At 43.8% G+C, this 25,957-nt stretch overlaps 1 long non-coding RNA gene across 1 annotated transcript; it reads left to right on the forward strand.

The window, feature by feature from the left end:
• The first annotated feature begins 9,128 nt into the window (after positions 1-9,128).
• LOC119872496 lies at positions 9,129-23,884 on the forward strand. Its single transcript, XR_005361902.1, has 3 exons — positions 9,129-9,532; positions 21,800-21,907; positions 23,722-23,884. It is a non-coding gene; the product is annotated as an uncharacterized LOC119872496 (long non-coding RNA).
• The last annotated feature ends 2,073 nt before the right edge of the window (positions 23,885-25,957 follow it).

The raw sequence follows: 25,957 nt of genomic DNA on the forward strand, positions 1-25,957 counted from the left end.
GTTAGTTGTGAGCTCCATGTGGGCAAGGGCAGTGAGTGCTTTTGCTCACCATTATATCCCTAGACATCCTGGCTCAGTAAGTATTTGTTGAATGAATGAATGTTAGTCACTTTACTCAAGCTTGGTAATTCATGCATTCAGTCAACAGAACCCAAACATTGAACACCCATGGTTCCCTACCTACACTTGAACATGAGAATCAGAGCACCCTTTCCTTCTGGACAGTGTAGGGAACACCATGACGTTGTCTTATTAATTAGCTCACCTTCTTTGCTTCAAGCAGACTTTTACTACGATATTATCTCACCCAAGATACAATTAATTGGGTGAAACTGGGACTCAGGCTTGAAATCTGCCCTATGATAACATTCTAAGTACTCACAGTTTTCAAAGCACCTTCTACATTCCTTCCTTAAGATACAATGATGACTCTGAAGTTTGCCGAGTGGATCCTACAGATTATGGACTGAGATTCCAAGATAGGAAGAAATGTGCTCAAGGTCCCATGGCTTGTGAGGCTCTAATCGCACCAAGAACATGTTTATTTTTAAGTTCATACCCAAATTGTGGGGGGACACACCTAGTCTGAGGCTCAAAGCCTAACATGCACTCACTATTACAGGTTCTAGCATTTGTCTCACTTCTAAAAGTTTCGGTTCTATAATTTTCTGATTAATTTGTAATTACTATAAGGACCAAGGGGAGGTGGCCTACTTGTGAGTGACATCTCCTTAACAGGTCACTGCAAAATCTGATGCCCTAGGGGTGTGTTCCAAAATTGGGTCCTGTTCACACATCATTCTGTAGAATGACTTAGTTAATCCCTCTGTGTCTGTCCACTCCTTTCTTTCAATTTCTGTAACAACTTAGATGTCTTCCAAAGGATTAACAGTGAAAAACTGACCCTCTCCTGAGGTGCTTTGGTAAAAATGCAGTTTTTGATTCAACAGACTCAAGAAGAGCTATAGCAGAGAGTGAGATGTGGCATTTCCAACAAGCCCCCTTCAGAAGTCCGATGTTGATGGCCCCCAGACCACACTTTTGAAGACAAAGGTATTAGAAAAAAAAATGTTTTAACCCTGGAAGAATATTACATGGAGTTGAGATAGTCTCCTCAAACTGAAAAATGTTTTAATTTTACTCGTTAATTTTCTATTCACCTCCCATAGTTGTAGTTGCATGTTATTTTGTGATGGATGCTATTGCTTCCATATTGAAAACTTTTTAATGAATCGAATGTTTTATCCTCGTAGGAAAGCACTCCTTAATTAAAGTTAACCAAATTCTGGGTGTAAATAGGCATTTCAGGATTTGCTTTCACTGTGGCAGAAAAAAATAATGACTCTACAGCTTTTGGAAACATTTCAATATTCTGACCAACATTGGTGGCTGAATAATAGGTGGGGCTGAGGAGTCAGAGTATAACTGGGGGTCCCTTGCACTCAAACCATCTATGATCCAACAGGGAATGCTGTTTCTTCAGGCGTCACAGATCAAATATCAGAAGGAGACTAAAAGACTCAAAATGAGTAAGGGAGTCTTTAATATTCAGATTGTACAGGAGCAGCAATAGTCACCAACAAGAGTGGAGGAGATGTAAGACTACCCGGTCTGCTGAATCCGGAGGAAGAGAACAAAGATCTAGCTTCACGGTAGCTACGTTGATGACCATTCCCATGAGTCCTTGTTATTGACTTTATTTATGCTTTAAGTTGGCTTCAAGGCTTCTTCCATCATAAGGTCAGAGTTGGCCATCTCTTAACCTCAAGAGAGATATCCTTCAGTCCCCAAAGTGCCGTTGTCTTAAAAGTGACCACAATCAAAATTATGGGGATTGCATTTCTAGGCGCTGCTCTGGTGCCTTCCAGTTTGAGAGCAATCCTTTAATGGAAAAACCTGTGTCTGCTAAACTGGGACAAATGGAGATTGTCTTTTCCCTCAGTTGCCTCCTGGAATGGCACCTAGGAGGATGGCAGAGCTATGTCTAATGGAAAAGGGAGTCTGGCTCCACATGTTGGGATGAAAAGAAAGATGAGCTATTAAGTAATCCTCTCTGTTTCTGTAGCAAGCTCTGAACTCTAGGCCTACATCTCTCTCAAAGCAATTATGTGAGCTCTCCTAATAGGCTTCCCACTCCTGCCCTCCTCCAAGCTACTTAACACAATGATTTCTGATCAATATTCCCATACATCAATGCTCACATGATGCTCTTGCTGAAAACACTCAGTGGCTGCCCATTGCCCACAGAATAGGGTACAACATTTTATCCGGTATTTAAGGCACTCTGCACATGACCTTAACTTGTTTATCCAAACTTATCTCTCACTCCTCCTCAACGTAAGCCCATCACTCAAGCCAAATTATCTTAATGCTTCCAAGTTAGTTAATGGCTCCATGCTTCCATTTCCTCAATGTGGACCAAAATAATAACTTATCTTATTGGGTTATTGTGAATTAGGTGAGTTAATAAATTATAAGATGCCTAGGACAATGCCTGGCACACGGAAAGGGCCTGTAATGGGGTGGATGGTGGCCCTCCAGAAGATGTGCCTGTGTCCTAATTCCTGGCAACTGCGAATGTTACCTTATTTGGAAAAGGGATCCTTTGAAGGTGTAATTAAGGATCTTGAGATGAAAAGATCATCCTGGATTATCTGAATCCGGCCCTGAATCCAATGACAAATATACTAATAAGAGACACATGGGGTGACTAGACAAAACAGAAGATCATGTGAGGGTGGAGACAGATTGCTAAGGAATGCCAATAGCCACCAGATGCTGGAAGAGGCAAGACAAGAAATCTCCTCTAGAGCACGGTTTTGCCACCACCTTGATTTCAGACTTCTGCCTTCATAAGTGTGAGAGAATAAATTTCTGTCATGTTAAGCCACTATGTTTGTGGTAATTTGTTATGGCAGCCACAGGAAACATATATGGGGCCCATTATATCCTGGCCATTACTGTCACCAATTAATCCCTAAATGTGCCTTTTCTTTTTCCTCTCAGCATCATTTTTTATCTCACTGTTCTCTTTAAGTGTCTAGCATAGTACCTTGCAATTAGAAAACAGAATAGGTATGTATTGAACAAAATATATATTAAAAGAGAGAAAGAGGGATGCTTGGGTGGCTCAGCAATTGAGCTCTGCCTTTGGCTCAGGGCATGATCCTGGAGTCCTGGGATCAAGTCCCACATTGGGCTCCCTGCATGGAGCTTGCTTCTCTCTCTGCCTGTGTCTCTGCTTCTCTCTCTGTGTCTCTCATGAATAAATAAATAAAATCTTTATAAAGAAAAAGAAAGAGAAAAAGAGGGAGAGAGCAAAAGAAGAAGGGAAGGAGGAAGGAAGGAAGGAAGGAAGGAAGGAAGGAAGGAAGGAAGGAAGGGAGGAAGGAAGGAAAGTGGGCCGACCCCTACTACTTACTAGGTGTTATATACCCACAGTGGCTTTTCCTGATTGTCCTATTCCATAAACGCTAGCATACAGTGACATGAACAATCATTTGATACTTGTTACCTGCTGTCCTGTGATGTACCTTTGTGTGTCTCTCTCTTCCCAAAGTCTCTTGAGAACAGAGATTATTTCTTTTCTCTCTCTGTATCCTTAGGGCCTAGTAAGTAATTCAAATCTGTGGCCATAGTAATAATCCCAATGTCAAAAGCTGTCCACTAACCTGTTACTCGTTCTAGAGTTTCCCCAAGCCCTAGCATTTATCATATCCTTGTCAATGCTAGCCGTTTGCTCCTTTTGTCAGAATTCCTTGTTTTGATTGGTGAACCCCTCAACTGCAGGGAATCGGCTCAGCCTTAATCTTCTCGCATCTAATGACAATTATTCTCATGACTCAATGCAGGTCATTCCTTTTTTTCCCCCTACACAGTTTAAGAATACCACTTGCTAATGTGATATCAGATAGACTTAAAAAAAAAAAAGTCTTCTTATTTGGATATATTTTCAAATTTAGAAAAAGTTTCAAGGGACCCCCATATACCTTTTACCTAGATTCACCTACTGTTAACATTTTATCACATTTGCTTTAGCATTTGCCCTCGCTCTCTTTTCTCTCTTAAACCATGTGATGGTAAGCTAGATACATCAGGATCTTTCATCTCTAAATATTATATACATTGCCTAAAAATAGGAATATTCTCAACATAACCACAGTACGTTTACCGACTTCATAAATTTACATTAGTACTATCCATATTCCAATGCTGTCAGTTGGTCTAATAATGTCTTTCTTAAAAAGATTTATTTATTTACTTGAGAGAGAAAAAGAGAAGATAAAAAGACCATGCACAAAGGGGGAAGGATAGAGAGGGAAGGGAAGAGAGACTCCCAAGCGGATTCAGCACTAAGCGCTGGGCCCAAGTTGGGGCCCAATCTCACCACTCTGAGATCACGACCTGAGCCAAAACCAAGAGTCAGTCACTTAACCAACTGTACCACCCAGGCACCCCAATGTCTTTTACAGTATTGTCCACATCCCGCCCCCCCCCCCCGCCCCTGCCACCTTATCTGCAGTATCAAGTCTAGGGTCACGCTTACATTTGGTTGTCTTCTCCACGTTAGCTTCCTTTAGTTTGGAACATTTTCACAGCCTTTTTTTTCTTATGATGTTTACATTTCTTAAGAATAGTTTCCCTCACCTTTTTTTAAAAAGATATTTTCATATTACATTTCTCTGATGTTTTGTTTGTACATTCTTGGCTGGAATGTTGCAAAATTAACATTTTGTCCTTCTCAGAGTATCATAGCTGGAGGCACATAATGTCCATCTACCCTTTACTGGTAATGTAAATTTTTCTCACGCATCAAGGTGTTGTTCAATTTTCTCTACTGTATAATTATTTTTTTTCCTCCCTTGAACTAATAAGCAGTCTTTGGGGAGATGCTTTAAGACCATGCAAATGTCTTGTTTATTAACATTTCTCCCTTAGATTTAGCATACATTGATGGTTCCTACCTAATCCCGTCTTTATGCTGATGATTGCCAAATGGATCATTTTCCAGCTCCAGCAATCTCTTCACCTTTACCAGTTAATCCTCAATATTTTACTTCCGTGCCATCTATCTATCTATCATCTATCTATCTATCTATCTATCTATCTATCTATCATCAGTAAGGCAACTCATGAATCCTACTTTTCAGTGGTTTATAATTCATCATTGTACTTAATTTTGGTGCTGAATTTGTCCTAGACTCAGTCAGTGGGAACCCTCTTCAGGCTGGCTCCTGTGTCAGATAAATATTTAATTAAGGTTTCTGGATTTTTATTGGAAGATAAAACACAAGATTTTAATAGTTATTCTATGCACCTTAGCATAGTAGGAGAGTATGTAGTACAGTAGTAAAGGGTTTGGAATTGACATAGATGTGGAGCCAATTCTGGATTTCCTATTTACTGGCAATGCTTCTTGGGTAGGTTACTTACTCTATGCCTCAGTATCCTCACGGTAGCGTGATAATATTAGAACCTACTTCACAGGGCTGTTGTGAGAATTAAGTACGATAATGTATGTAAGTGGCTTACAACTCTATACAAGTGGGCTAGTGCCATTATTAAATTTCCCCCTATGACAGCTTGTGCAGGGTCTGGATTGTCTCAGTTGCTACTGCTGCTTCCCACTGCTAAAAGACACTATCCAAAAGCTACTGCAAATTCCTATCTATCTAGCCGTTTAAAATGCATGTCAAGGAACTGAATTGTTGAGTATTGTGGGTCCCCAGAAATCCAGAGATAATTTAGCCCCGCTTTCCTTTTGTTGATGATGAGGAGTCTGAGACCCTGAAGGGTTTGCTGGCTGCAGGTCACTCAGAAGAGTGGAAGAGCTAGGAGGGCTGCTTGATCTTCAACTAAGTGCTCTGAATGCCATTCGCTATCTCTACCACCATCAAGCACAGTGTTCATTTGGTTTCTTTTCCCAGTCAAGGGCTATTATTCAAAGCATCAGTGGGAAAGCATCTCATTTTCAGCATGACTCATCCTTGTTCCAAGATTACCATGCTCCACTTTCATTCTTTGCCTCCCACTCAGTTTCACATCCAGTGGGAGCCTTGAGAGTCGGTGCCCCCCACCGCGCCCTGCTCTCCCCCCTCCCCCGCCGTGCGGTCACCTTCCTGCTCAGCCTGTCCCACCATCCTCAGATTCCACTGGCCACTTTTGTTGGACTCTGGTTTAAGAAAGGCATGTCTTCCCGAAATACCACCCTGATCTATGTTGAAAATAGAATAAAGAAATATACTTAAGTTGCAGCAGACATACAGGGACAAATGCTTGTCCATATGCTTCCGACATTCCATTAAGGTCCAAGCATTACAGCAAAAAAGCACGTATTTCTGGACATCTATACTTTATTTCAACCTCCTCCAAAAGAATTTAGGGGTACTTCTGATGTGTGGTGATGTTGTGGAACAAAATAGAAATGGGAATACACGTGTCATTGGCTGACGCTTGGGGGATCTTTTTATTGTGCCAAGATTTTCAGTTTTGTGCTGTTTTTGGAAACACGTTCTGACCTGTATAATTTGATCCTCACTTACATCAAAATGCTAGTAAAATACTGAAATATTTACAGATGGAATGATATGATGTCTGGGATTTGCTTCAAAATAATCCAGGATGTGGGGAAAAAGTGGATGAGGAGATAGGTAAAGCAACATTGACCATGAATTGATAAAGTTTGAGGCAGAGTAATGGGTACATAGGGCTTCTGCACCTTTTTATATGATTCAAGTGATCTATAATTAAAAGTTTTAAAATTAGGGGCACCTGGGTGGCTCAGTTGGTTAAGCATGACTCTTGATTACAGCACATGGGCTCACTCCTCTCAGGGAGTGAGATCTCGGCATGGGTCATGGGGCCTGCTTAAGATTCTCTCTCTCCCTTTCCCTCCTCCCTCTCCCTCTGCCCCACCCCTGCTCTCTTTCTCTCTCTTAAAAAAAAAAAAAAAAAAAGCTTTAAAATTGGTTTAAATTCTCATAATTTGCTTTTTATTCCCTCCTGCCACCTCGTTTATTTCTTTTTGTTTGCTTATTTCTTACTCTGCTTCTCCCAAATCTGCCATTTCTTGAAAGCCAGCTCAGGCTATGCACTTTAATAAAAGCTTCCTGACTACTTTTATCCACTTAAGCACTACCACCCCTTAGCACTTAAATGTGGATTGCTTTGCGTGAGTCTGAGTTAGTCTTGTGGTCCGACTAACCTGGACACTTGTGAAGGACAGACACTAAACCTTATATTTTGGGGGTATACCCTACACTGCCTGGCCTAAAGCTGGGTTCAGTCAGTGCTTCCTATCTGATGGACATGTTCGTTGGTGGACTGGAAGAGATATGTGTGAGAAGAGTTCTGAAAGGTGACGATGTAAAGAACAGGCTGTGTATTTGCTGAATTTCTTTCTTTCTTTTCTTTTTTCTTTTTTTTCCTCTAAAGCTCTTCTGCATAGTTTTAAATATCTCATTTTACCCTTTAGGAAAAACTGTCTTACGAGAAATTCTTCTCCCAGTTGAAGCATTTCATGTCAGGTAGTCATTCGAGAACAATCAGTGCAAATGCTAGTGGATAGTTTACCCCCAAAAGAGACTTAATAAAATAAAACTCGATACATGGAATTAATCTGGGAGCTCTGCTTCTCCTCCCACTGCACTAATTGAAGGAGGCAGTAGGGTGGGAAAATATCAAGAAGAAAATGTCAATTGTTAGCTTTCAAAATTTTGCCTGGGGAGCCACATAAGAACCGTCTCATTTTCGGCTTGTCCCTGCTGGTTTAATGCAGGGCGAGAGCCAAATTCAAAGGGAGTCTCATTGAGCCGCCGTTTGCTTATTAGTTTCCTCTTACACACGGGTCTTTCCAAATGCTTAGAACTAGTGCTTTTCCAGACCAGGGGAAGAACCACCGCAAAGTTGGAAAGAGTCCAAGGAAAGTTTCTCCATCTTTCTTCTCCCATTGGGAAACACAGGGAAATCATCCCTGCAGCGAAGCCTTCTCCCATCTGTTAGTCCCCCTGGGAAGGAGACTCCCCAGCATCCTCCTGGATCAGATTTTACTTCAATAATAGCCCCAGGAGGAAATAGAGACATCCCTCCCCATCAACCCAACCAGAAAGCCTGCCCCCTGCAGTTGCCAATGGTCATGGATACTTTCCCTCAACATCTTCTGCACTTGTATTCCCAAAGATTTGTCTCTCAGCCTTCTCTTCTCCAGGGAAAATAATCCCTGGAGAGGATGGATCAGGGGATTACAGCTCTCTGCCCATTCAGGCAGAGCACAAAAGAGCCAAAAATACAGAACAGTCTGCCTCTGCCTGCTGGAGTTTCCCACAGAGCCTCTCCAAGTGGGTCTTTCAAGACTTCCCCAGAGCCGACTCTTCAATCGGCCAAGTGAGGCCTCGCAGGCAAGAAGCACTGCTCTCTCCATTAAACACTGGTTGGGAAGGTAGAAAGAGTAACAGCAAGAGAGAGTTTGGTGAGACTTAAGGAGGAACTGTGGGGACCAAGCAGTTGGAGGCATTCTGAAGCCTTTGCCCCCAGACAGTCATTAGTCTTGGACGGTTTCATTGTTCACCTGCAGCGAAGCAAGTGAACCGAATGACCTCTTGAAATCCCTTCCAGTTATAGTGTCCTTTGATTCTAGAAACCCAGCAAGTTTTCCTTCTGCTCTGGTTGTACTCTGAACTCCGTGTGAGTGACCTTGGCTGAGCTTTAATCACTCAGTCTCTAGATTTCCTCAACTGTAAAACACAGGTGGTTGGAATGGGTGACAAGTCCAAGTGTCCAGGACTCGTTGTCGCCAGATTTCTGCTAAACAAGGTAACATTTTTGAGATGGATGATAATGGCGCGTGGCTCAGCTCCTACAGACAGGCCGGGCGTAGAGAGTTTGGGTAGATGTTTTCCAGAATATCCAAAGAATGTTTTCCTCCAGGAGCAATACATTTTGGTATTCTTTCAGGTGTGCTATGAGTAAGAGGGACTTCTTTTTCCAAAAGGGAGCTCTGAAGCAGCTTGTATTTCCCTTTCCCCAACATCCTGAAATGCCTTCTAACTACAGGATGAGTTAAACATAAATGTGATGCTGGGTAGGCACTATCTCTCAACAGATACTTAGTTCTTGATTGACATTGTAGGGTCCATCTACTGCCTTCATTGAAAATGCTCACATTCAAATTCAGTGGCTTTGGGAGAAAAGATGACAAAGGACAGTGGCAGAGAAGCCCCTCTGGGAAGCTATAGCAGAGGCTTTGGGCTGACCATGACTTCAAGCCCCAGGGTTTGTAAACAAGCAACCACAACCACAAACCACAGGGCATTAAGAGTCAATGTGCAGCAAACAGAGGGAGACATGTGTCACACATTTCCCTATCTTGTCTACTACAGTGGAATACAAAGGGCAAGTGGCCTTGTTTTTGAAAATGAAGGACAGATATGTCTGGCAGCTGTTACCCAAATGGCAGGTTTGTCTGTTTGGCAGTGGAATAAATCACTGAGCAGTGTTCCCCAGCACAGACTGGAGCCACACTCCATTCTTCAAGGTAGGCACATGGGTAATTGAGGATAACCAGCAGTTTGAGTAAGAATACCTATTTCTTTGTACTTTGACTTGTATAGTAAAAAGAACACTGGGTCAGAGTCAGGAAACTCGAGTGCTAGGCCTGGCTCTTTGGCAGATGGTTATTGTCACCTTAGACAAATTGCTTTATCTCTCAAAGTCTTAGTCTTAGTTCCCCATCTGCTAATTGAAGGACTAAACCATGATTATTCAGAGAGTGGGGCCCCACCCTCGACCTCCCAAAGCAGCCTCTAGAAGTGGAGGCTGGACGAGTGATGTTTGCAAGAGCTGCCCACAAGATCTGATGTTCACACCAGAAGAACTACTGGATTAAGAGGTTGGTGAATTCCATGATTTTCCAAGATTGAGAAGAAAGAAAAAAATTTGGTAGGTAGCCCTATAAAGTTGACAGTCTATCATTTAGCTGCATTTAGGGCACTCAATCTCCAGGTGTGCCGGGGGGCTCACTGCTCATGTGTGCAGTTTTTTCAGGTAGTGCTTGGGTTTGGTTCGGAAAGTTTATACTGTGTAATGAGAATGCCAGTGTTCTCAAGCCTTGAATACGTTAAAAAATAATTAGGATAATTCTATAATTACCAGACATGACTTCACTGAGTTACCCTTATTCTAATGGAATCTGCTGAGGATGCTTATTTTCCCCTTCTGGAGATGTGATCTACAACCTCAAAAATTCTCTAAAAAGGACTCATGAGAACTGTCCAGTTGAGCTACACTCAGCTCTTCTTATTCTGAGTACTTTCCTTAGAAGGTCTTGTACACATCTGTGGGTTGAGAATGGTAATGAAATAAAGGTAGCATTTGGCCAGAGAACCCAGGAAGGCCCAGATCCTGGGCTCTGGCCAGCAACTCCTCACCATGAGGTCCTCAAAGGAAATCCACTCTCAGAGGACAATAGCTGATAGCAAAGACTGACTCTGAGACACATGCCCTGAGCCCCAGTGTGGAATCCATGGTCCAGGCTGGATGGAGCTCATGCAGAACCCCTTTGACTTAGGCATGAGGCAGCTTTTTTTCTCTTTATCCTTTTCCCATAAGTCACCCCCGAGTCCGGATTTCACTGTGTCCAGCGGAGAGGCATGTCCAAGCAACAAGAAGAGAGCACAAGCAGCATGATGGACACCAGGGCAAAAGAGCATTTGTGTCACCACCAAAAGCACTACCCGCCTGCCCACCCCAGGCCTCCCAGGTGGGGGCAGCTGTGGCCTTTTTGACTTGAGAGACAAGTGGAAGAGTCTAAAGAAGAATACCAGAGAGTCAAAGAGAAGGCAGATGTTACTTCTCCAGCAGGAAGGAGTGTCCAAAGAGAGATAAAAATGCTGGCCCACATTCTTCTTAGAGGCAGCTGGCAAGTTCTCAGGAAGAAACTCAGGCACTCCTAAGGATCTCTCTCCGGGGTTGAGTTCCCACTGAGTGTAGCCCTCCTGGTTAGGGCAGAGATTGTGCCATTCTCCCCTGTGTTCCTAGAATTAGCAGAGTGGCTGGCATATTGTGAGTCCTAGGTGTTTGTTATGGACTGCATGTCTTGTTCCCCTCAAAGTTCATATGTTGGAGCCCTAACCCCCAATATGATAGTATTTGGAGATAGGGCCTTTGAGAGATCATTAGGGTTAGATGAGGTCACAAGCGTGGGGCTTTTATGATGGGATTGGTGCCCTTATGAGAAGAGACACCAGAGAGCTTGCTTTCTGTCTCATGCACACAGAAGACAGGTGAGCACAAGATGGCGGCACCCGCAAGCCAGGAGACCTGAGAATGAAGCCTATCTTGCTGGCAACTTGATCTTGGACTTCCAGCCTCTAGAGCTATGAGATACATTTTTGTTGTTTAAGCCACCCAGTCTGTGGAATTTGGTTATGGCAGCCCGAGCTGACAGTGCTCAATATATTGTAATGGAATGATTGAAAGTTGGCCAAATGAGGACAATTTTGCTTTCCATGGAGCTATAGCAGGATGTATGCTATACATCCACATCATCGAGATACAAAGGATGTCCAACTCAAACAGTCTTAGGCAAAAATGGAGGATGTATTGGTTTGAGTAACTGAAAAGTCCAGAGATGAATCTTTGGGCACACCTGGATTGAAAGGCACCAACACTGTCCTCAGAAATGTGTCTTTCTCCATCTCTCTGCTCTGCTTTGTTGTGTTGGTTTCATACTCATACTCAGCAGCATTTCTCCAAGCTTATTTTTGATCAACTTAGCAACCCCAGTTAAAACATAGCGTTGCTTGGGGTGCCTGGGTGGCTCCGTCGGTTAAGCATCTGCCTTTGGCTCAGGTCATGATCTTGAAGTCTGTTGGGACTCCAGGCTCAGCAGGGAGTCTGTTTCTCCCTCTGCCCCTCACTCTGCTCATGTTCTCTCTCTTAAATAAATAAATAAAATCTTTCAAGAAAAGAGAGAACATTGCTTTTCCAATTTCCAAGAACTTGGCAACAGAAGTTCTGCGGTTGAATCTCATGAATACACTTGGGACATAAGTGTCTCCTGAATGCCTCATGGCCAGAGAGAAGGGAAGTGTCGACAGATTATGTGCTCCTCCACAGGGGTTGTGGGGCCAGCCTCACAGACCCTCATGGCCTCAGGAGAGGGAAGGAGGGCTCCCTAAGGGCAAACCAGGCCCCCTTACCTGAACAAGGGGACTAGGAAATGCTCAGGCAAAGCACATATAGAAACAGTAGGTGTCCAACACAGGCAGTATGTGACTCTCATGGATTAATAGGAACAGCGAAACTGTAAATTAAGATTTTGTTTGTAGATGGCTATTAAGGTTAATTTTGAAGTTAATTATTTTGCTTTAATTGAAACAATTAGAAATAAAATGAAAATATGCTTGAGATTTAATCAGGATGCTGAATTTCATTCTAAAGACTTATCTAGGGACACCTGGGTGGCTCAGTGGTTGAGCGTCTGCCTTCAGCTCTCAGGTTGTGATTCCAAGGTCCTGGGATTAAGTCGCACATCATGCTCCTTTTTTTTTTTTTTTAAATTATTATTTATTTATTTATTTATTTATTTATTTTTATAATAAATTTATTTTTTATTGGTGTTCAACTTACCAACATACAGAATAACACCCAGTGCTCATCCCATCAAGTGCCCCCCTCAGTGCCCATCACCCATTCACCCCCACCCCCTGCCCTCCTCCCCTTCCACCACCCCTAGTTTGTTTCCCAGAGTTAGCAGTCTTTACGTTCTGTCTCCCTTTCTGATATTTCCCACACATTTCTTCTCCCTTCCCTTATATTCCCTTTCACTATTATTTATATTCCTCAAATGAATGAGAACATATAATGTTTGTCCTTCTCCGACTGACTTACTTCACTCAGCATAACACCCTCCAGTTCCATCCACGTTGAAGCAAATGGTGGGTATTTGTCGTTTCTAATGGCTGAGTAATATTCCATTGTATACATAGACCACATCTTCTTTATCCATTCATCTTTTGATGGACACCAAGGCTCCTTCCACAGTTTGGCTATTGTGGACATTGCTGCTAGAAACATCGGGGTGCAGGTGTCTCAGCGTTTCATTGCATCTGGATCTTTGGGGTAAATCCCCAACAGTGCAATTGCTGGGTCGTAGGGCTCACATCATACTCCTTGCGGGGAGCCTGCTTCTGTGTCTGCCTCTCTCTCTGTTTGTCTCTCATGAATAAATAAATAAAATCTTTAAAAGAAAAAGGCTTACCCAATTGTATCTTTTTACTTTTCTTCTGGTTATGTAAGCAATGCTCATTATATTTTTTTAAAGAAAATATAGCAAACTATGAGGAAGAAAATAAACATTCCCTATAATCCTTAATATATTCACTACTAAAGTTTTTTCTATACCCTATCAAGCTGTTTTTCTATTTTATATATATGCTATACATTGTGCAAGCTATTTTATAGAGTGTATTTTAAGGAATATGTTTGAATGTTAAATATTGTTTCATGTTTATAAATATCTAAATCATCATTTTTAATAACTACATAGTATGACACTTATTAACAAATTGACGGATATTAAGATTGTTTTGAGTCTTTCCCTATTATAAACAATGCTCCCATGGGCATCCTTGACCATACAGCTTAAATACTTGTGAGAGTATTTCTCTATGACAAATTCCAGAAGTGCACTTTCTGTGACAAAAGGTACAGGTAATTTTAATTATGATGCATACCGAAATGGGCTGTTTTTGTCTTTTGCTAATTTTTAAATTTTATTGTTGATTCATTAACATTCTTTACATATTAAGGATATTATCTTAGGTTGAGTTCTCCAGAAATAGACTCAGACAAATTATCATGGGGAGTGGTCTTGGGATCAATACCTAAGAAGGAGTGAAAAAAAGCAGGATTGGGCTAAAGACCTCAGTCAGCTGATTCCATGGGGAGCTGTGGAGCTAATGGAGCAGACCCTTCATAGATCTGCATTGAGGCAAGAGGGGGGCCTTTTATAACCCTTTAGTGACAGGTCACTGGATGAGGGTTATCCCCAGGGATTGGGGATGACCAGGTAGAGTGACTCTTCTTGGGTATGAATAGTTGAGGAGAAGAGGAGCCCAGCTGTGAGCTCCGAAGACACCCACACACCTGACCTGACAACTGGGGGGTTGACCTCAACACTGAAGGTAGGACCTGATTGGCACATCCCAGCAGCCACTACACATATCTTCACCCATTATCCATGTTGCAGATGTTTTTCCCACTTTGTCATTTGCCTATTGACTTGTTTATAATTATTCTTTGTTGTACTGAGTTTTTAAGATGTTCTATCCAGTCAAAGCAATTTTTTTTTTTCCTTTCTGGTTTCTATCTTTTGAATCATCCTTAAAAAGTCCTTCCTCACTCTAAGATTAATTTTAAACATCTGTATTTTCCTCTGCCAGTCTCCTTTTTTGTTGTTGTTCCCACTTAAGTCTTTAATCCTTTTAGAATTTGTTTTGATTTAAGCAGGTATCTTTTAGAATGATAAAGACCAGTTTTCCCGACACCATTTATTACATAATGCATCTTCCCCCCCAAGGATTTGAAAATGCCAGCTTTAGCAAAACTAATGAACAATACATACTTCATTCTAGCTTTCTCTGATGTCCCTTCGATCTGTCTATACTTGTGCTCGTGTAACACTTGCTTACTTTATTTCATTTTTTAGTTCATAGACTAATTTTTCCCAAATGCTGCCTCTGTGCAGTCAGATCTCCTCTGTCTTCTAACCCCTGGCACCAATTATTATTTCACCTTTCTTAGATATTATACAAATGGAATCATAGAGTATGCAGCCTTTGGAGTCTGGCTTCTTTCACTCAGCGTAACGTCCTTAAGATCCATCCGTGTTGTCGCCTGGGCCAACGGTTCCTTCCCTTTTACTGCTGACCAGCATTCCACTGCATGAATGTGCCACGGTTTCTTTATTCATTTCCGGGCTGTGGGACATTTGAGTGGCTTCCAGCTTCTGGTGATGATGACTCAAAGTGCTGTAAATATTCGGTGTTTGAGTGAACCTAGGTCTTCATTTCACTTAGATGATTGCCTAGAGGTGGAATTTCTGGTGCATACTTTTTAAAAAAAATTTTATTTATTTATTCATGAGAGACACAGAGAGAGGTAGAGAAATAGGCAGAGGGAGAAGCAGGCTCCTCGCAGGAAACCCAATGGGACTCGACCCCAGGACACTGGGATCATGGCCTGAGCCAAAGGCGGATGCCCAACCACTGAGCCACCCAGGCATCCCATCTGGTGCATACTTTTAACGACCACAGATATATCTGAACGTTCATAATGTGTATGAATAGGGAAAGGAAAGCGGCTGTCTCATGACGTTATCACCCTTCATCATCTTCTCTTTAGAATATTTAAGTGGAGTTGCATGAAATTTGTTGATTAATCTGTGTAGAAAGTCGCCTATTTTTAAGTCATGATACTTTTTAACAAGACAAGAAGTTCCTAAAACTGAATTGTGAGCAGCTCAAGTATCTGATATTTTGTGATTTTGCTAATCCTTCCTTTACAGGCAAGGGCAAGTAGTTTGTAGCTTCAATTGATTTAGGACCAAGTGATTTGTTTGCTTGTTTGTTTATTTTTTAAAGTTTCTATTTATTTATTCACGAAAGACACAGAGAGAGAGAAAGAAAGAGAGGCAGAGACACAGGCAGAGGTAGAAGCAGGCTCCATGCAGGGAGCCCGACGTGGGACTCAATCCCAGGACTCCAGGATCATGCCCTGGGCTGAAGGCAGTCGCCAAACCACTGAGCCACCCAGGGACCCCTGTTTCTTTAGTACACAAGGCATCAAGACCCAGGGGGGCCAAATTCCTCTGAGTCAGGCGAGCACTCTCACATGAAACCAGTGGGCAGAGGTCCGTGGCCTCAGGTCACCAGAAAATCACAGGTGATCCTGGGAAACTCTACTGTTGTTCTCAAGAGCAGTCCACCCTCTAGAATCTTCTCATTCTGGCACATAGTTCAGGGTGATTTTGGGGTAAATGGATCCCATTAGGATGCTGGAATTTCCAGTCTTGTCTTGGAGACAAGCTTACATGCAGGCATGAAGATATACGGCTCTCCAACTTCCTTCAATAGTTACTTCCAATATGTATCAATCCTCACCATCTGCATGTCTAACCAAAAACTTGTTTTAAACACATTTTAAACACATTTCCTCTTAGCCTTTCCTTGAAACGACGCTAGCACACTCTTGCAAAACTAGAACTACTCGTTCACAGCCAGCCCTGGGCAGGGCTTTCATCAGGGTAGGCGATTCCAATTACGTTGTTTATCCACTTAGGCACAGTGCATCTCAGCCACCTCGGGGACTTCCTTTTAATTTGTTTGTCTCCCTTTGTTAATTGGATAAGCCCAGTGAAATGAGGTGTCTCTCATGGAAGTGCCTGCAAAGAGGAAGTCCCTGCAAATTCACCCACATGGCATCCTCCCTGGTTTGCCAAGAGTAAAATGGTATGCAGAAGGATGCCGTCACTCTTTCACACGGGGCAAAGTTCAGCCCCTACTCTGTGCCCTATGTCAGGGAAGAACCTGTTCCTTTTAAGGGCTCACGAGGTGCTCTGGCTTCCCAGCTTTTTGACCTACGCCATACAATGGTGATCCATCTACAGCATGACTTCCAAGTAGGACATTTCTTCAGTCATCTTCCATTTCTAGCTAAGTTGAATTGAGCACCTACTTTGCACTGGAAATAAGACAGTTCCTGTCATTCAGGTCATCATTTATGGTAGATCGGGAACCATGCTTTGGAGATTAAGGATGAAGGCTCTGCTGTCAAGCCAGGAGGAATCCAGATTTTATGGAGACTACAGCTAACACAGTTTGGGGGCCTCTTTAAGAGAGGGTGCCTGTGTGGCTCAGTGGTTAAATGATGCCTGCCTTGAGCTCAGGTCATGATCTCAGGGTCTTGGGATCGAGTCCCATACCAGTTTTCTTGCTCAGTGGGGAGTATGGAATGTTTCGATAATTTTACCGATTTTAATCCCTTTCCTTCTGCCTTTCCTTTCCACTCATGCTCTCTCTCTCTCTCTCTCTCAAATGAATAAATGAATCGAAAAAAAAGAAAAGAAAAGAAAAGAAAAAGAACATAAAATTATGACACAGAACTAGGCACAGGGCCTCAAGGGCAAGACTCTGAAAGCTCAGCTCTCTGGTTTCTCAGAGGCTCCTCTTCCGAGCCAGGTACACTTAGATTTAAAATCCAGTTGTGGGATCCCTGGGTGGCTCAGTGGTTTAGCACCTGCCTTTGGCTCAGGGTGTGATCCTGGAGACCTGCATGGAGCTTGTTTCTCCCTCTGCCTGTGTCTCTGCCTCTCTCTCTCTGTCTCATGAATAAAAATAAAATATTTTAATAAAATAAAATAAAATCCAGTTGCGTGATCTTGGGCAAATGACTGAATGGCTCTCTGCTCTTGTCCTCATCTGCAAACAATTTTGGAAAATGGCAAGATGATAAAATATACCTCCTAATGATATTGGGCCAGCTCCAAAGATGAGGACGGAAACATTTAGCCCTGCGTCTGGTCCCGTGATAAGTGCACAATAAATGTTAGCTATTATTAGGAGTGTCATTATCATTATGAGTTTTCACCCAGTAGGATTGCATCACCACAAAACTGAGCTTCCTGAGCAGAATTTAGGAAGGAGAAAGGGAATGAAGTCCAAGTTTGCACATCTGTGCTAACCTCGCTTGTCTATGGCACATACATGTGCGACCGTGAAGCCCAGCCCCACGGTGTTGCAAGCACACCATGTACAGCAACCGGCAGGCGTCCCGCCTACTGCACTGAATGTCTTCTTGCCCCAAGAGCTGATTCATTCTGAGGTCATAAAGCATTTATCTTCAAAAACAGTATATTAATATCCGATTGTGCAATTAAACCAGACCTGTCTAGTTTTGCTTTCCTTGACTGAAATATGTTCGTTCAGCATAAGTGAGAAGGATAAATATGAACAAGTTTTTTTTTTTTCAATGCATGAGGAGTAGATGGGTGATAATAAAACAAGAAAGGCCATTTGGAAGCTATTAAGTTACATCCTTTGTATTTTCATAGCACATTCCTCGATTTTGATGCCGTGATGTCCCTATAAAGTAGGTAAATATGTACTTCCGTATTACCAACTTACAGATTTTTAACTTGGCATTCTAACCATATTTTCCTTCTTCTTCTCCTCCTCTTCCTTCTCTTCTCCCTCCTCCTCCTCTTTCTTCTTCTTCTTCTTCTTCTTCTTCTTCTTCTTCTTCTTCTTCCTCCTCCTCCTCCTCCTCCTCCCTCCTCCTCCTCCTCCTCCTCCTCCTCCTCCTTCTTCTTCTTCTTCTTCTTCTTCTTCTTCTTCTTCTTCTTCTTCTTCTTCTTTTAAAGGTCAAAAACTCCCCCACCTCCTAAATATTCTCTATCTGAAAGCCCGTTATGGACATCAACCCTGAGAGTCAATTTCTCACCCATTTCTCCCTCTGGGAGACAAGGATAGGGCAAAAGGAAAATTAATTGATAAACAACTTATCAGAGAAGACCACTGTTACTTTCTCCCTTTGAAAGTTTCTTTTCGGGCAGCCCTGGTGGCTCAGTGGTTTGGCGCCTGCCTTTGGCTCAGGGTGTGATCCTGGAGACCCGGAATTGAGTCCCACGTTAGGCTCCCTGCATGGAGCCTGCTCCTCCCTCTGCCTGTGTCTCTGCCTCTCTCTCTCTGTGTCTCTCATTAATAAATAAATAAGATCTTAAAAAAAAAAGAACGTTTCTTTTCGAGATCTCAGTGCATTTTGAAGCCCGAGATATCTGAAAGTCTAATAAACAAAATACAATTATGCTTCAGTTAACTGGGATCAATGGCAGCTCCATGGGGTGGTTGGGAGGAGGCAATGATTTAATTATCCTATAATTTCCAATGCTGCCTCTAGCCATGCCAAATAGCCATACAATCTGAGCAGAAACAGCGTACTTGCTGTGTAAACATGATTGCAAGACAAGCTTCCAGCATCCCTTCCTAACAGACTGCTGGCCCTTAAACTCCTCTTGTGTAGAAACTCTGACTAGCAAAGCAGGCTAGAATGTCCTGGTAATAAAAGTTAATTGGATTATCTAAAGGTTAACCAGAAAAATGTATTGTTTCAAATTTGTAGTAAAAAAAAAAAAAAGGTTCTTAAGATGTATTCATTCAGTTCCTGCCTTAGCAGATACAATGATCCTGATGTAAACTTTCATGACACAGGACCAAGTCTTAGAGCCCAGCCCAATGGCAGGAGCAGAGGAGGCTTTCAATAAATGTTTGATAATGCAATTAACTAATGAAGTAGGGAGTGGAAAAAAACAGCATTGGACTTGTTCAATATTTTTCTTGCCTTTTCTTTATTTATATAACTGACATGAAGCATAATTACTAGAACATGACAAAAGTATATGATTTTAAAAAAAATAGTCCAAAAAATAATAAAAATAAATAAAAATAAAAGGTTCCATTGCTTGGACTCCATAAGCTTTCAAAGCATCCCTAGTTATTTATAATCATTTAAAGTCATCATTCTTTTAGAAGAGATATTGTTTTGTAGAAATATTTACACTCAAGTAAACTCCAAAGATGTCTCAGGTGTGAGAAAAAGAAGTGGGTAAACTATCTAATTCATCCATTCATTAAATATTTCTTGAGCATCTGCTGTGTGCCAACCTCTCAGGACTCATTGGTGAGCGGAACAAACATGGCCTCCGCCCCCACAGAGCGACAAATGAACACAATATAAACATAATTACAACTTGAAATTAGATTCCAATAGGGACACAAGTGGGAGGGGGGTTCATTTAGTTTAGGAGGATTGGACAGTTCTCTTTAGGAATGTCAGTTAAGTGAGACTTGCTACAGGAATAGGAATTAGGCCACAAATATGGAGACTATTCCCCACAGAGGGATCAGCGTATGAGAAGAACATGAGGGAGAAAGGAACCTAGTACATTCGGGGAACTTTACAAAGCACACAGAGAAAAAGCAGTGAGGCAGGGCCAGTGCAAACAGGCCTTGTGGATCTTGTGGCTCTTCACTGCCTCCAATGCTTCTGATCCCCCTTCGTCCTCCCCAACAGCACCCCCAGTAAGTTCCCTGGAGCCTCAGGTCCAGCAGCCAGACACTGCAGTGTCAGAGGCTTCAGGGGATGCTGATCCCACCCCTTCCCACCCCCACCCCCTGTTTTAAGAAGCCGCTCCCCGTTGGTCTAAGCCAATCAGGCATTTTATCTGGTGAGTCTTACTGGGCTGGGGGTGTGCACATGATCTAAAGTGGCCCAGTCGGATTGCAGAGAGAAGCTTAGTGTCCTCAGCTAAAGAGCAGGTCACTCTCTTCCACCATTCTGGTTACTCAGCCAAGGGAGGAGTCAACTCTTGGTTGGAGCCGGTGTCCAGTGGGTGCCCAGTGCGGCAGAGCAGAGAAGTGGACAGAACGTGGTTCCCAGTAACATCACCGAGCTGCTGAATCAGTCAACTCCACAGCCTGCCCGAAGTCCCCCATATTTCCTTGTTGGTTAAGATCCTTGAATTGGCCCCTCCCTTGGATTCTTTGGACGTTCCATCTCCGCTCTCCTAGCTCTCTGGTAAACCACTCTCTCTCTCTGCCGGGTCCCCTTACACCTTCTAATCTATAAATCTCTGCAAGTTTCCTCTGAACTTCTCTCTGCTCTTTCTCTCTGGGAGCTCTCACCCTGTCCCATGGCCTCCTTCTTAAGAGTCTGCTCACCAAGTGTTGGCATTCCCTTATGACATCTCTAAGTGATGGTCCAGCTTGAATACCTACAATGAATTCACTGGCAATACAAATACATTCCAACATGATAAAATTTCTCTTTAGAATCAGCAACTATTCCCGACTTCCTCACTTCAGAAATAGTTGCTTAAATTGTATATGGAGAAGCCAGAGGGTGTCTGGCAAGACCCACAAACAGGAAGTACATGCAGAGAGCTGACAGCCTTCAGGGCTCCTGGCAGCTGCTCTGGGGCTCACCCTCGGACCCCATACCTGCCATCTGTTACATTCTCCGTATCGTGCACACTGGCTTCCTCTGCTCCTTGGCCCATGTGGAAGAATGAGGCCAGTAGCACGTCACCAGCTGTGCCAATCCCATCTTTAACCTCCCAGAGAGAGACAGACATCTAATTTTCAGTTCTACTGCCAAGTTGAGGAAGAGTTCTCATTGGCCCATCTTGGGTCAGGTGCCCCTAGACAGGGTTGTGCATTGGCACGGTGGCTTCACGATAACCATGGAGGGGTGGGGAGTGGGGGTGCCCAGAAGGAGGGAGGGGTCCATTCCCAGAAGTGAGAAGAGTGCCAGGCTGCCCACACCATGGGGTGCCAGGACAGGGACCCTTTCCTATGAGTGAAGGGATGGCTTTCAGAGAAGGCAGTTAAAGAGTGGGGTAGATATTCTGAATTTTCACCCGGGTCAGAGGCCTTGGGGTCATTTTTTACTCCTCCCTTGGCCACCATCCACCCACTTCCTTAGTGTCTAATATGACATAAATTCCTATTACTTCCTCTTTTGGGATTCTTTCTAGTGCCCCCCCCCCTTTCCCTTTTCACTCTGGTTCCCTGGCTCATAGTTCAGTCCTTACTGGCCAGCCTCTCACATTCTATAATAACCCCCCCGGCTTGCCCGACCGGCCGCTCCTCCAATCCATTCTAAAGTCACACTTATCTTCCTAAAATACCACCTCATGAGGTTATATCACAGATCTGAGAGTCTCCCATTTCACTTTGCTGTCTAGAGAATGAAGTCGGATCCCTTTGGCTGGCTGCTCAAGACTGTCCCCAGCTGTAAGCAGTGTTGCTTATTGCCTTCTCAACACCTGTGACCTCCAAGGTCTTTCCATCAAGTAAGTCTCCCAGTCATGCACCCTAGTATGATTTTATCTACCCCTAGCCTCAAGAGCAGGGCTCAACTGGCATAAGCCATCACCCTGGCCCTAGTGACTGCTTCATTAAAAGCCTCTGAACTAGGTCCGCACCAGCCAGCACATTCTCCAGGCCAGTGTCATTGGCTCAAGGGATGGCATGTGAGCCCAGCTGACCCACCAAAGTGGACCGCAGGACTTGTGCTGGTCAGACCGGGGCACAGAGGCTCTTTCTCCTCTGGAACCTGAATAGAGAAGCGAATAGCCTAGGGGCTGCTACCAGCCATCTGCATTTCCAAGAATAGCTGAAAACAGGGCAATTTGCCTAAAAACAATTTTCAGAAAGTCAATTAGCTAAAAGCCAGTTTCTGAATCAAATTAAAAATATATGCATTTTCATTGACTGTTTTAAAAAAGAATATTTCTTAAATGATGTTTTTGGCACACTGGTCATTTGGCAGATTGACCTAAAGCCAGGCCAGTGGGTCTAGGATGATGCTTCCTTCAAAAAAGGCATAAATGCAAGGTCCTTGCTGTGTGGCCTTTGAACCCTGGATTGGGCTTCTACTGAACTCTGCTGCACCTGCTGACTTTTCCCAAACTCGAACCAGTCTGTTCCCATTAGAATTTAACTTGAGTTTGGTTGGATTTCCATTGATAGTGGCCATTGATATCATCCTGATACAACGAGTTATCTTTCTGCATATTTCCAAATTCTGACCCAATCATTGGCTCCAACCAACCAGTCTACTCGCATCTCCTCAGATACTCCTCATGCCTTTCCAGCACCATGACTGTCCTCTGGGTGCTCCTTCCTCCAGCCCCTCTGCCCCTTTAACGTCCTCCTGGCCTCCCAGACAAGAACCTGTGTCCTCTCCTCGGGCTGATACAGCCCCGTGGTCCCTTCCTTCTCCGAACTACAGCCCCACTTTCTCGGTCCCAAGAGTCAGACTGACTTAAGTTCCTTTAGAAGGTCGTTCAGGAGTTCCTGAGGCAGCTCCCAGGCTTGCTCCTTCTCATCTCTCCTCAGGAGCCTCCTGGTTGCCTCTGCGTGCTGTTTTCTGATCTGTGTCTCCTTGGGTCCCGTCTCTGTGAATGGCAGCCTCTCAATCACTGTTGTGTTCTTGTAATGTCGGGGTACACGTGCCCCCATGTCCTCACTTCTGCCTCAGGATGTCCTTTTCAGCTTTTTCTCCCTCAGCCTGTGTCTCGTTTTCTCCATGGGCCCAATCCCTGGTTGTCCAATGGTAGGGCCTGTCACTAGGCCAAGTCTTCATCCCCCATCCAAGCACCTGTGGTCTGGTGGTGGCTTGTGTAGTCTCCATCAGTCTGTCCCTTCCACAGGATGGAGGGAAGGAAGTCTTGGCCATCTAGAAATGGACTGTGGGCCCGGCAGGACCGGTCTGGCCTTTCAGGAAGCAGTACCACCCATTTGGCCATCAATCCTATACCCCATTTGTGTGCCGCTGTACTAGATTATATAAAGTGTTATTTATCACCTAAATTTGCATGTGCTTGTTGCTTATCCATTTAACTAGATTATAAATGTCTTTAACAGTAGAAGTGAAGGTCCTAAATGTCTATAATAAAATGACAATAGTTATCAATATATCAGTTATATCTAGTAACTGCCGATCCAGTTATCAGAATTAGTATCAACCGGTGCTCTGTGCTACATGAGAACAACAGTTAAATAGCCACTGAGCATTCACCGTGTACCAGGTACAGTTCCAACTGCTTTATTAAAAAAAGAAAAAGACCCTCAGTCTAAGCCTCACTCTTACCTCCATTTACAGATGAGGAAGTCGAGGCCACGTCACACCTGCAGTCAGAGGATCCTCATTGGAACCAGCCAGTCTGATTCCAGAATCTGTCCTCCTAGCACATGGCTCCCCTCCAGCTGGTGCTCGCTACATGTTTATTGTAATTGTGGATACCCTGCCGAAAAGGAAAAATACTCTTTCTTTGTGCTGGGTTAGTTCTCACTGGTCTATTTGTTCCAGGAAGACCTGCTCTTTGGCCAAAAGCCTCTCTTTCACAGTTGGCAAGTGAATGCCAGAGGAATAGTCACAGAGCAAAAGACACTCCATTTTCAAACCCAAAACTCCCTCTTGGCTCAAAGCGAGTTCATTAGCCAGATGCCCCTCCCTTCCCCCATGGTTCCCTGGCACTGCTTTGCGGAAATCTGGATCCAGGGGCCGTGTGCAAGGTGGCTTCTGGGGGCTTGAGCAACTGTTAGACAGACGTGCGGGCGGGAGCGCCAGCCGGGAAATCATGTCAGCTGTTTCCATCTTCCCTTCTTGCCGAGCTCAGGGGGGCAGAGGAGGCTTGTCCCCACCCGGATTCCCCCCCAAAATTATGTAGAAGTATCCTGGAGCTGGGCCAGGGCTCTTCACACCCCCAACAGTCAATTTTTTGTCCCCAGTGACACTCCCCCAACAGGGTGACTGCACCTCCCTGTTGCTAGGGCTAGTGAAGCAACAGGCTAAGGGCTGTGTGAATGTCCCCAACCCCGTCCTGAGCAGAAAGGGCAGGTTTGCTCACTTTAAAGATGGACAGAAGAAGGCAGAAGACATTTGGGGCCACGCAGGTCTTGCTGGTGTTGGGGGTGAAGTGAGGGGAGCACCTACTTTCTCTGTCAAGGCCTCCCCCCTTCTCTGCCTCTCTTCCCAGCACCCCTGTCCCAGCAGGCCAAGTTTCCTGCTCGTTCCCCACAAACTCTTCCTTCAGGGTCCTCCCAGCACCCCCCCAGGAGGTAGAGCCCCAAGAAGAAAAGGGAAGCCCTGGAGGCTTAGAGCAGGGATGGAGGAGGAGCAGCCTCAGCTGGAGCCTGATGGCAGAGGCTCCTCTCAGGCCCAGAAAAGCTTCACCCTGGACTCTGCTTCCCCCTGCAGCAGGGACCCCCAGCGAGGTGGGGGGCGGGAGGGGACATGGGGAGGCTTTTCTTTAAACCTTTTTATTTTTTAAAGATTTTATTTATTTATTCATGAGAAAGACAGAGACATAGGCAGAGGAAGAAGCAGATCCCATGCAGGAGTCCGATGTGGGATTCGATCCCAAGACTCCGGGATCACACCCTGGGCTGAAGGCAGACGCTCAGCCGCTGCACCACCCAGGGGTCCCAGGGGAGGCTTTTCTAATGAAAGGGACGGGAGAGGGAAAGAGGGAGAGAACCCCAACGCGCTCCCTTCTTGGTCCCCTGTGGACTCTCTTAGCTGTTTTTCTCTTTTTCTTTCTTTCTTTCTTTCTTTCTTTCTTTCTTTCTTTCTTTCTTTCTTTCTTTCTTTCTTTCTTTCTTTTCTTTCTTTCTTTCTTTCTTTCTTTCTTTCTTTCTTTCTTTCTTTCTTTCTTTCTTTCTTTCTTTCTTTCTTTCTTTCTTTCTTTCTTTCTTTCTTCTTTTTTTCCAAGCCAAACTGTATCCAGCTTTATTAAAGATACTTTTCATAAGCAATCATGGTATTTCAGGCAGGACATGGGCGGACGATCATTAACAGCATACAGCTTTCAAACTCCCTTCTTCAATGGACTACCAAAATCAGAGAGCCACTATAAAACCCAATGAAGTCTTCATGCGATGCTCTGACCAGGGAAGTTTAGAGTGAGGGCTGACCGTTCACATTCAGCATGGTGTTTAACAACTTTTCACAAGCTGACCCTGACTTTCAGAAAATGAAATGAAAATGGCAATATTATCAATCTGAAGACCCACAAGCTAAAAAAAGGAACTCTTTTGAGGGACGCCATCTCAGTGGAGACACTGTAAAGTCCAGGTTGCCTGACATATTGGGAACCATTTCATGGGGTCAGGTTCCAACAGGTCTCTGGGTTTAAGGGAGTCAAGTCTATGTTGAAGGCAGAGATGGAGAAGAGGACGTTAAAAAAAAATGAATTTTAGTTTTTCCACACCACCAAGGTGGCTCATGTGTTGTTAACATCAAGGAATCCCTCCTCCTGGGACCCAAGAGGAAGTTTCTCAAAACTAGAAGGGAAAGGTGTTTTTTTCCCTTGTTATCAATCTAGCTTCAGAGATAC

This window comes from Canis lupus, chromosome 7, assembly GCF_011100685.1.
Source record: "Canis lupus familiaris isolate Mischka breed German Shepherd chromosome 7, alternate assembly UU_Cfam_GSD_1.0, whole genome shotgun sequence".
Classification (NCBI taxonomy): domain Eukaryota; kingdom Metazoa; phylum Chordata; class Mammalia; order Carnivora; family Canidae; genus Canis; species Canis lupus.